The sequence below is a fragment of the Triticum dicoccoides genome, chromosome 3A (assembly GCF_002162155.2).
Source record: "Triticum dicoccoides isolate Atlit2015 ecotype Zavitan chromosome 3A, WEW_v2.0, whole genome shotgun sequence".
NCBI classification, from domain to species: Eukaryota; Viridiplantae; Streptophyta; class Magnoliopsida; order Poales; family Poaceae; genus Triticum; species Triticum dicoccoides.
The window spans coordinates 272153482-272166258 of record NC_041384.1 but is presented as its reverse complement, the minus strand read 5'-3'; positions in this window follow the sequence as shown (position 1 = coordinate 272166258).

Below are 12777 nucleotides of genomic sequence, written 5' to 3'. Positions count from 1 at the left end.
CAAGAAACAAAAAGATTCGATTGCAAGATCTAAAGATATACCTTTAAGCTCTAACCTCCCCGACAACGGCGCTAGAAAAGAGCTTGATGTCAACTACACAACCTTCTTCTTGTAGACGTTGTTGGGCCTCCAAGTGCAGAGGTTTGTAGGACAGTAGAAAATTTCCCTCAAGTGGATGACCTAAGGTTTATCAATCCATAGGAGGCGTAGGATGAAGATGGTCTCTCTCAAGCAACCCTGCAACCAAATAACAAAGAGTCTCTTGTGTCCCCAACACACCCAATACAATGGTAAATTCTATAGGTGCACTAGTTCGGCGAAAGAGATGGTGATACAAGTGCAATATGGATGGTAGATAAAGGTTTTTGTAATCTGAAAATATAAAAACAGCAAGGTAACTAATGATAAAAGTGAGCACAAACGGTATTGCAATGCGTTGAAGCAAGGCCTAGGGTTCATACTTTCACTAGTGCAAGTTCTCTCAACAATAATAACATAATTGGATCATATAACTATCCCTCAACATGCAACAGAGAGTCACTCCATAGTCACTAATAGCGGAGAACAAACGAAGAGATTATGGTAGGGTACGAAACCACCTCAAAGTTATTCTTTTTGATCAATCTATTCAAGAGTCCGTAGTAAAATAACATGAAGCTATTATTTCCGTTCAATCTATCATATAGTTCGTACTAGAATAACACCTTAAGACACAAATCAACCAAAACCCTAATGTCACCTAGATACTCCAATGTCACCTCAAGTATCAGTGGATATGACTATACGATATGCATCACACAATCTCGGATTCATCTATTCAAACCAACACAAAGAACTTCAAAGAGTGCCCCAAAGATTCCACCGGAGAGTCAAGACGAAAACGTGTGCCAACCCCTGTTCATAGGTTCATGGGCGGAACCCGCAAGTTGATCACCAAAACATACATCAAGTGGATCAATAGAATACCCCATTGTCACCACGAGTATCCCACGCAAGACATACATCAAGTGTTCTCAAATCCTTAAAGACTCAATCCGATAAGATAACTTCATCAATCCATTACAAGAGAGTAGAGGGGGAGAAACATCATAAGATCCAACTATAATAGCAAAGCTCGCGATACATCAAGATCGTACCACCTCAAGAACACGAGAGAGAGAGAGAGATCAAACACATAGCTACTGGTACATACCCTCAGCCCCGAGGGTGGACTACTCCCTCCTCATCACGGAGAGCGCTGGGACGATGAACATGGCCACCGGAGAGGGATTCCCCCTCCGGCAGGGTGCCGGAGCGGGTCTAGATTGGTTTTCGGTGGCTACGGAGGCTTCTGGCAGTGGAACTCCTGATCTATTGTGCTCCTCGAAGTTTTTAGGGTATATGGGTATATATAGGAGAAAGAAGTACGTTGGTGGATCTCAAGGCTTCCCACGAGGCAAGGGGCGCGCCCAGGGCAGTAGGCACGGCCCCCACCCTCGTCAGCAGCCCGGGACTCTCCTGGTCCATCTCCGATACTCCGTGGGCTTCTTCTGGTCCAAAAATAAGTTCCGTGAAGTTTCAGGTCAATTGGACTCCGCTTGATTTTCCTTTTCTGTGATGCTCTAAAACAAGGAAAAAACAGAAACTGGCACTAGGCTCTGGGTTAATAGGTTAGTCCCAAAAATCATATAAAATAGCATATAAATGCATGTAAAACATCCAAGGTTGATAATATAATAGCATGGAACAATAAAAAAAATTAGATACATTGGAGACGTATCAAGCCCATCCCGAGGAAGATGACCTTGGACATGGAGGCCAAGGCGCTGACGGGGGGCATGCTTGTGAAGGAGTTCCTGAGGCAGCGCCTGGAGCCGCTCCAATCGCATACGGGCCCCATGCGGGAGTTCTGGAGCGCAACGGATGAAATCAGGCTGCGCCCCGGGAGTTTGACGGGTGAGGAGCTGGACAAGGCCATGGCCGTCCCCCTCAATGGCGAGCCAGGGAACCTCCCCGAGGCCTACGTCGCGGTGTACCATCATGGGGACAGGGAGGAGCTAGTCGCCTCCATGCCTACCTTCAACAAGCTAGGGCTCGTGTCGCCCGAGTGCGCCAACTCTCCCGCATCGGTGTCCTTCGATAGCAGGGACGACAAGGAGGACTCATAGGAGACCGAAGACGATGAACTGAAGGAAGTGTCTCCCCCTTCGCAGAGCGAGCTCCTCCGCAACCTCGCGGATGATGACGACACCGATGAGCTCCCGGCTGTGGACTCCTCACACTCAACTGGGGCCCTCACAAGGTCATGATCCATTCCTCGGACTCCGCGAGGGTCAGGCCAGACGACCCTGAAGAAGAGTGGAGCAGCACCCCCTCCGGGGGCGCCTCACGCATTGGCGGTACGGCGGAGGCTCCGGTCCCGTCCTCGTTGAAGCCACAATTGGAGGATGGGGTGACCACCGCCGGGGCGGATGCGACCATGTTGGTTGTGACCCCTCAAGGCGAACTCTCCGCCTCTCTAGGTGGTAGCGCCACGCAGTGGCCGACCGAAGAGCACCCTGCCAGTTCCCCAAGTGTGACCAAGGCCACGCCAAGGAAAAGCGGAGACACCCCAGTCCCGGTGAAGAAGGAGAAGAGGATGGGGGTCGACCCTGGTGAGTAAGTAACCTACCTTGCTCATTATGCCCATAGTACTCCCGTCCTGATGACTAGGTTGGGCGCCATAACGAAGAAGCAGAAGGAGAGCACAGAGACGAAGGAGCCCCCAGTCCTGAGGGCGCCGTCAGCCTCTGGCCGTCGCCAGGGCGGGCGCGGAAGCGCATCGGCTTGGCCTGGAACAACCCCCGGGCACTTGGGCGACACCATGCCCGAGCGCTCGAGCGTTTCACCTGCTCCTGGACCCTCGCCGGCGTGGACTGGGGGAAAGCCCGTTGAAGGTGCCGGGGCTCAGGAGCCGACACCCCCCGTCGCGGCCACAACGATCCCTGCGTGGATGGAGGAGGTGATCTCCTATCCCCTCGTGACGGAGCATGCCCTTGAGGATGTGGTGATGTAGCCTCGGGAGGAGCCAGCCCCCACAGGCCAGTAGGCTGCGGAGCCATCCGCCTTTCCCATGCCTGAAGGGAGCTTGGAGCCTCCGACGCCCCAAGCCATCCATGCCGCCACTTCCTTGGTTGTGGCATTGGTCGGTGCGCTTGTGCCGCCTCCTTGCTAGTCCCTCGCGCTGGTGAACTGCGGCCCGCTCATTAGGCTCAGGGCCCTAGAGGAAGCCTTCGTTGCGCTAGGCCAAATCCGGGCCGACCTCCAGGACGCCGATAGGTTCCTCGTGAGGGAGCTCCTTGGGCTTGTCTCAGGATGGCTCCATGCCGACACATCCGCCAGGACGGCCTAGGGCCGGGCCGAAGCCACCACCGCGAAGAGCAGAAAGTAAGCCAGCGAAGCAATGGGGGCTCATGACGCGGCACTGGCCAGCGCAGCATCCGCCGAGAAGCGCTGCAATGAGGTGAAGGCCAAGCTGAAGACCCTTCAGGAGGAGCAAGCCACGCACGCCCAATGACTCCAGCGACGGGAGGAGGACCTCAAGGCCCGCGAGGCAAAGCTCACCGACCGCGACGCCAAGCTGTCCCAGGTGACCACCGACCAGGCCATGGAGCCCGATCGCTAGGCCAATCTAAAGGAGGATGTGGACGAAGCCCAAGCGTCCCACGCCCAGCACATCCCCGAGGCGACAGCCAGCTGGAAGCCAGGGAGATGATCCTTGTTGCTGCCGAGAAGAGGGCGGACGTGGAACGCAAATCCTTCCCCTGCATTGAGCTCAGGTCTCGCGAGGCGCTGCAGTCCATCTGCAGGGGAGGATACGAGGGGCTGCTGGCGACCCCTGAGGACGGCTTTGTAGGGATCTCCATCAAGCTTGCCGAAGCGCTTAAGGGTGTTGCTGTTGAAGTGGACTCCATCCTGGAGGAGTGTCGCTCGCTCTTCACCGCAGCTACGACACACGTCTTTAGCCAGCTATACGTCTAGGACCCGGGCTTCAACTTTGATGTGGTGATCCACCCGGTTGCTCCCAAGTCCCGCGCAGCTGCTGCGAAGGCTATGAAAGATCACGTGGACGCACTGCTGAAGAAGTTCCTCTACATCCTCGACGGCGAGCCCACGGTGGTGGAGGCCTGCGGCGGCAACGATGTCGACGATGAGCTCCCCGTGACCAGGACAGGCAGCGATGGACAAGGCGATGGTGGAGCTTCCTTGTCGGCCTAAATTTGTGGAACATTAAATTTTGTGCGTGTAATAACTGCTAGAACTCCGTGGTTTTCTTTCCGCGCTTGATTTCCTTCTTGTCCGCCTTTGTGTTCTGCATTGGCAGGGCCCAGCCCCACGCATACCTCGACCGCCGTTGGGGCATCCGGGTCACTAGGACAAGACCAAGGGGCGAGGGGCTACGAGACTAGTGAGGCCCCTGAGTCGCGATGCTCATGGGTCCCCCTTGACGTACAAACAACCCACATGAAGGAAACATGAGCATGATCTAAGTTAATCTGGAGTCCTCGATACCTTTCCTCGCCAGCTTTCGGCTGGGAGGGACGCGAGAAGACCAGGTACCATAGACCTGGTGAGGTGGCGTGTGCCAGGCTTGGTCTGAGCACGGCCCCCATGTCCAGCCCCCTCCCGCGTGTCTCTTATGGGGAAAGCTGTGTGATAGGACCGTGCGAAGAGCCAAGGGGCTATCCTGAGGTTAGTACAACCCCCATGTCCAGCCCCCTCACACGTGTCTCTTGCCCTCTGTTGTTTATCCACCAGCGCGGAGCATGGGGCTTCCACTTTAGCGTGGGCATAGCCGCTATGCGACCGTGTCATCCGCCAGTGCAGAGCATGAGGCTTCCACTTGGGCATGGGTGGGAGTTCCCTTGGGGCGAGACTCCGGGGTGTGTACAACCCATTCGTACACGTGGCTAGCACGGCAGAACTGGATCAGGTGTATCTGGGCACTCGTGAGCCAGCGCGGGGGTCAGGAGGCCCTACCTCAAGGCGGGTTGCGCCTAGATTTTAGCGAGAGGCGCGTATTAGGAACCTATGGGGTGGGGGGGACCTGCGCCGAATGGACCTCCGGAGGTTATCGCACAAGATGGCCGAACACCAGTGACCCTAGTAGGTGACGTGAATGGGGCCTGCCCGCCTGATAGAGCTCATACATTGGTTTTATCGATGCTGCAGGGACGGACCTGAGCACGGACGCCGTGCCCAGTCTTCTCATGCAATGTTCCCATGGAAAGACACCCGGTGCATGGCTCCCGCGACGGCAAAGTGCCGAACTGCGGTTGTATGAGCTGGACGCATCCCCTTAGTCATCCACTCGCGATTAGCTCATGCGAGAACAAGGCACGAAGGACCTCGAGAGATGATGCGCATGGGAGCTAGCCCGTGGGACAGAGCTCGATCGCTTGGGTTTAACAACACCGCAGGGACGGACCCGAGCACAGACGTCGTGCCAGTCCTTAATCATGAGGCGGTCGTGGGCAGGTTTGTGAGGGCATAGTGACATTCACAGTGGCGAGGCACTAGACATGCAGGTTGAAATACTTTGGGAATTCATAAAAAGGCAGAGCCAGTTCTGTTACATGCGCAAAACGATACAGTTGTAGGGGCTAGCCCTGACAGCCTGAGGATAAAGCAGTCCGAGGGCCACCCTCAACCGAACATACCAAAAAGTCACCTGGCACCATTGTTGTAGAAGAGTCGAGGTAGCTGAAGAAACGTGGCACAGAAGCTGCTCCTCATGAGCTGGGCTGCTCCGGAGGGCTGGGGAGCTCGCGAAGCCCTTCTGGCTCGCGAGGGTTCGGAACCTTCGCTGACATGACTACCTGGCGCTGGCCTCGTGAGAAGCCATAGCAAACCGCGTGAAGCGCTCGTATGAGGTGCCCATGTTCAGCAGGCCAAACGGCATGCAGACGTAGATGTAGGGATAACCCCCACTCCGGTCGACACAGGATGACCAGAAGAGGTCCTGCGAAGCGGCCCTTTTGAGGCCCGGCATATTGACACAGACGCACATCTCGCTTCGAATGTTAGGGGACGCAGCTGCATTTGGAGGCTGTGTGGGGTGACACTCCCTGCGCATGGCCCTTGCCTCCTGAGGCTCCTGGATCGCCTTGGTGATGAACTCTTGCACACCTGGAGCCTCGCACCATGCGCCTTGCTCACGGGGACACGCTTCGAAGCACGCCTCCAAGTGGTGCCCGAGCACCACCCTCGTCGCACTGGTCAGGTCAGAGGCTCTCTAGATGGAAGCTTCCGATCCCAAAATGAGGGAGGCACCGGGCGCGCCTTCCTATGCGGGAGGGAGGGGCACCCTAGCAGTGACCGTGGGGCCTGTGGCACCGCCAGTGGGCGCCTCGGTCTCCTAGCGGCCCTTGGGAAGGAGCTTCTTCTTCGTCTTGGTGGTGGCCTCAGGAGGTAGGACGGCACCGTCGTCGCCAGAGTTGTCAGCTACCGCGACTTGGTAGGCATGCGGCCATGAACTTGGTGAGGGCCGGATACCCAAGGATGGCGTTGTATGGGAGGCCGATGTGGGCGACGTCGATGAGCTCAGTGTGGTAGTTTTTGCGCTTGCCGAGGGTCACTATAGCGATCCGACCTCAAACGGTCAAATCTCTGTGCATAAGTGTCATCCCTAGATCGGTAATGTTGACACACACATTACTTGAAGGATTTATAACAGAGTAGCAATCACACACTTATTACATCGAATGTCTCAAAAGAGAACTTATTACAATAAGTATGGCTTAAGGCCATCTAAGTAAGATAACAACGGAAGGCTTGGAATATAAAGTGAGTCCATCAACTCCAACGGCATAGCTGAGTTTACGACGAACGACCTAGCGCACCTTACACTTCGTCTAAAAGGTCTACAACACGATATGTTGCAGCCCGAAATGGGTCAGCACATGGAATATGCTGGCAAGATAACACAGTAGAGCAATGAAAAAGTAAATGCTATCAATACATGCATATATAGCTGGTGGAGGCTCTATGGTTAAAATGTTTTTGTGAAAAGCCAATTTTTCCCTACAACAAAGGAGTATATTTTATTTAACTATTATGGTAGTTGAAAAACATTGAGAATGGTAAATCCCCATCTCAATCCCAATTAAAAGTAATTAACATCCCAACAAATTAATTTAGAGTGATGAGATCCACATGATAATTCAAGAACCAGATACTCAAGATGTCCATAACCGAGGACACGGCTAATCATGATTAGTTTGCACACTCTGCAGAGGTTTGCGCACTTTTCCCCACAAGACTCGATCTCCTCCGCTGTATTTCTCCCACTGCATGGTGTTTGAGAAATGCATGACCGAGACACAGTCTTTCTGAAGAGGTCCCCTTAACCGATAGATAGCCCAGTACACCTACAATCCGCTACATCTACTAGCCCATCATGGAAACGTTTCCCACAACTTAATCAACTATACCAGAGCCCATAATGGCATGTGGCTGCACACAGAAGTTTCCAGCATGAATAATCTTATGATCTCTTTGAGCCTGGGTGGCGAACCAAAAAGGACAGCACTGGTATATCCCCAGGTGCCCGCAACCAATACACCCAGATGTGTGTTTAAGTAGCCACCTTAAGTACACCATTAATTAATAATCTCACATATGTCATGGATACACTCAAACCCACCACGTCTACGAGCATAGCATGGCGATATAAACATAACGTAGAAGTAACTCCCATGGTTTGATAATAAAAAGGGTAATAGGTTCTACCTCATCATCTACTTCCCAAACCCACAAGTTAAGAGATCCTACTCATGCAATGTTTGAGGGTTGTAACTAATGCATAAAAAAATGGGTAAAAGGGATATGATCAAAGTGTTACTTGCCTTGCTGATGATCCGCAAAACCTAGTGACTCGTAGTAGCACGCTGTGCACTCCAGGAATTCTAGCACAAAAAATAGCATAGATTCATGGGTCAAATCTCTAATAAGAGGATCGAATCTGAAAACTCAACGGAAGAGATTCGATTTGCAAAAAGAATCAATCGAATCGGAGCTACGGAACTGAAACTACGGTCAAAAGAACTTCAAAAACAAATCCGCTTGAAACCAAAATTTAAAATTGTCAAAACCTTGTTCAAGTTGATTAAACAGAAATAGGGTTTCGGGATGAAGATTTTGGCGTTGGTTTCACTGGATTTGGACAAACGGTTATGAAACGGGAGCGTCTGAAGATCAGGGTCTAATCTGCGATAAAAATAATCGCGGATAGGTCCCTGGCCGAAAATAAAATAAAAAGAAAAGACTAATGAACGAATGTTCGCTGTCTGAACCTAAGTAAATAAACCTGGAACGAACGAACGGACGAACATCCTCTAAGTAAATAAACCAACAAAAACCAAACCGATAAAAATAAAAAAAACACATCTAGGGTTTAAAAAAAATGAATGGTTTTTACCTAAACCGAAAATAAAAGAACGGCGGGTCCGGCGAACGGCGGGGGCGGCTCCGGCGTACGGCGCAGGCGGCAGTGCGCTAGGGTTAGGGTTTTGGGGCGGGGCGGCTTGGTGGGCTGGGGGGCCTCGGGCGGCGGCTTATAAAGCCTGTTCGGCAGGAGTCCGGGTCGGTCACGGCCCATTTAGGTCGGTTGACTTTTTTTAAGCAGATTCTGTCGTAAAAATCCTAAAAAATAAAATAAAAATCTAAAAATACCAAAACAAAATTTCACCGTCTAAATAGAATATTTAGAACAAAGTGAACATTTTCTTGGCCTAAAAATGCAATTTTGGAAAATGCGTATTTTCTAATTCAAATAAAATAGCGATAAAATCCAAATAAAATAATTTATTAGATTTTAATAATTTTCCTCCAATATTTCAATTACTTTGGAGAAGTCATATTATGTCCTCTCATATATTTTAATTTGAAATATTTCTGTAGAGAAAAAATAATAAAATCAAAATGATCCTTGTTTTCGATATTTGAGAAAATTCAAATATGAGAACAGTGAAATCCCCAACTCTCTCCGTGGGTCCTTGAGTTGCATAGAATTTCGAGGATCGCAAAACAAGATGCAATAAAATATGTTATGCAATATGATGTCCTATGTATAACATTCCAAATTGAAAATTTGGGATGTTACAAACCTACCCCCCTTAAGGTGAATCTCGCCCTCGAGATTCGAGTTGGCTAGAAAATAGGTGTGGTTGGTCTTTGTGTAGATCATCCTCTCATTCCCAGGTGGCTTCATCCTCGATATGGTGGCTCCACTAAACTTTGCAAAACTTGATAACCTTACTTCGTGTAACTCGGCTAGCAACCTCGAGAATCTTGACAGGTTTCTCCTCATAGGTCAGATCACTATCCAAGTGAATTGCTTCCAGGGGCACTGTATCTCTCAGAGGAATATAGGCCATCTCAGCATGGCACTTCTTCACCTGGGAAACGTGAAACACATCATGAACTCCTGACAGTCCTTCGGGTAACTCCAACTTGTAGGCCACTTCTCCCATACGTTCCAAAATTCGGTATGGTCCTACAAATCTCGGGGCTAACTTTCCCTTAAATCCAAAACGTTTAACTCCTCGCAGAGGTGACACATGGAGATATGCTCTGTCTCCGATTTCATAGACTACCTCATTGCATTTCGAGTCTGCATAGCTCTTCTGTCTGGACTGAGCTACCTTCATTCTATCCCGAATCAGCTTAACCTTCTCTTCTGACTCTTTGATCAAATCTGGTCCAAACAACTGACGGTCTCCAAGTTCATCCCACATCAATGGTGTTCTGCACCTCCTTCCATACAAAGCTTCGAAGGGTGCCATCTTCAAACTGGCTTGGTAACTGTTATTGTATGAAAACTCTGCATAGGGCAAATTATCATCCCAACTAGATCCATAATCAAGCGCACAAGTTCTCAACATGTCCTCCAGAATCTAATTGAGTCTCTCAGTCTGTCCATCTGTCTGTAGATGAAAAGTTGTACTGAACTCTAGCCTGGTGCCCAAAGTCTGGTGCAGCTGGTGCCAAAACTTTGAAGTAAACTGTGTTCCTCTATCTGATACAATAGTCCTTGGAACTCCATGCAGACATATGATCCTGCTCATGTATATCTTGGCCAACTTCACACTGGTATAGGTGGTTTTCACGGGGATAAAGTGAGCCACTTTGGTCAAGCGATCCACTACTACCCAAATAGAATCGTATCCCGATCGGGTCCTGGGTAATCCGGTGATAAAATCCATGGCAAGCTTATCCCACTCCCACTCGGGTATCGGCATAGGCTGCAGTAATCCTACTGGCTTCTGATGTTCTTCCTTCACTCTCTGACATACATCACATACGGCTACATACTCGGCAATGTCCTTCTTCATACCCGTCCACCAGAAACGCTCCTTCAAATCCAAATACATCTTGGTGTTCCGGGGGTGTATAGAGTATGGCGAGTCATGAACTTCCTGGAGTATTAACTTCCTGATCTCTGCATTATTGGGCACATATATACGGTCCTCAAACCACAAGGTGGCGTGCTCGTCCTCATAAAAACTTTTGGCCTTTCCTTTGCTCATCTTCTCCTTTATCTCAACAATTTCCTTGTCATCCTTCTGAGCTGCTCGAATTTTTCCCAATAATTTTGACTGAATTTCCAGCAACAAAACCTCTAGGGACTATCTCCAAACGTAGCTCCTAGAGATCTTCAGCTAACTTCGTTGGCAATCCTCCACTTACGAGGGTATTAGCGTAACTCTTCCGGCTCAAAGCGTCTGCCACGTCATTGATGTTTCTCCCCCTCTATCTCCTTGTGATGAATTGAGTTTTCCCTTTGAAGTTATCTTATCGAGTTGAGTCTTTAAGGATTTGAGAATACTTGATGTATGTCTTGCATGTGCTTATCTGTGGTGACAATGGGATATTCATGTGATCCACTTGATGTATGTTTTGGTGATCAACTTGCGAGTTTTGTGACCTTGTGAACTTATGCATAGGGGTTGGCACACGTTTTCGTCTTGACTCTCCGGTAGAAACTTTGAGGCACTCTTTGAAGTTCTTTGCGTTGGTTGAATAGATGAATCTGAGATTGTGTGATGCATATCGTATGATCATACCCGCGGATACTTGAGATGACATTGGAGTATCTAGGTGACATTAGGGTTTTGGTTGATTTGTGTCTTAAGGTGTTATTTTACTACGAACTCTAGGGATGTTTGTGACACTTATAGGAATAGCCCAATGGATTGATCGGAAAGAATAACTTTGAGGTGGTTTCATACCCTACAATAATCTCTTTGTTTGTTCTCCTCTATTAGTGACTTTGGAGTGACTCTTTGTTGCATGTTGAGGGATAGTTATATGATCTAATTATGTTATCCTTGTTGAGAGAACTTGCACTAGTGAATGTATGAACCCTAGGCCTTGTTTCGGAGCATTGCGATACCGTTTGTGCTCACATTCATTTATTTAGTTCTCTCCCGTTTATGTACCCAATAATATGAAATGTTGTTAAACATGGAAAGAGGTGGAGCATAATTGAACTAACTATTTAGGCAAGTTTAAATGAGGCCAGTAACATCAAACAACAATTCCGGCAAATCCTCATGCGCATATAGCAATTTGATGCAAACAACAATTTTAAACATTTTAAATGTTATTATCATGATGCGGATAACATATGCAAGTTATATGCAGTTTTTATGAAGATGTTGGCATGTTATAAGATATGGAGCATTTTGTCATCGTGGTGGAACGAAAGGGGTGCCACGGCAAGGACAACGGAAATGGTTCCACGGCAACATTTCCGATGATCCGACAACTCGTGGAAATGTCGGTGCAAAAGAACAAGTGTGCGGATGTATGGAACTTGCAAGAGATGGTGGGGTGATCCCGGCAACCGGGTGTCCCACGGGTTCTTGGCAAGGCTAACGAGGAACGTGCAAGGATCAATTTGGACATGGTGCAAGCAAGTGGTGCATCTCATACAACACACATGCATTCGTCCATGGCGGTCGTCTTGATGATATACCTTTGAAGCGTGCATTTTCGGAATGGATCAAGTTCGGAGCGGGAAGTAGACATTCTCGGGACGGTCATAGTGGAAGTAGTCGTACACACGTTCGGAGAGGAACTCGGTGTTTCGGTGCGGTGTAGGGGTACATGTCGATGGTCGTCGTGGTACTTGGGGTCTTCGGAGTTGCCGATCTCGGTTCTTGGGACGGTGGTGGTACAAGGTCGCCGTGGAACTTGGCTTTCGGTCATGTAGAGGTACTAGGCATCGGTGCATCTCCGAGGAACTTGGCGTATCTAGTCTACGGGGTCGTCACGGTACTTGGTATCTCGTGTAACTCCATGGTTCATTGCGTAAGAGTACATAGGTCTTTGGTGAAGACAGTGGTACATGCACGTAGATAAACTTGCCATGTCATCGACGTCCTGGTACCTGGCGTCCTTTTGACCTTAAGAGAGAAGAAACAGAACGGGGACGGTGCACGATGGGGAGGGTCCTGCAGCAACAAGAGGTCAATGGCGGAGCAGTAGTAAGACAAAGTGGGGCCGGCGTCGGCCTAGGCATGGAGCAAGGGAATCAGAGCTTTTGGAGGCTGGAGGGGCCATGGAAGTCGGGCGCAGATGCCACAGGGAGGAGGCGAGACCTCTGTGGCACGTGGAGAGGGTCGTGGTCGGGCTCGACCACGTCGAGGAGGCCGTGATGGAGCGAGCGGGAGGCGCTGGACGTGGGCACACACGCTCCCAGCGGGGCATGCAGGAGGCAGGAGGCAAGGCAAGGCATCGGAGGGAGCTTGCGAG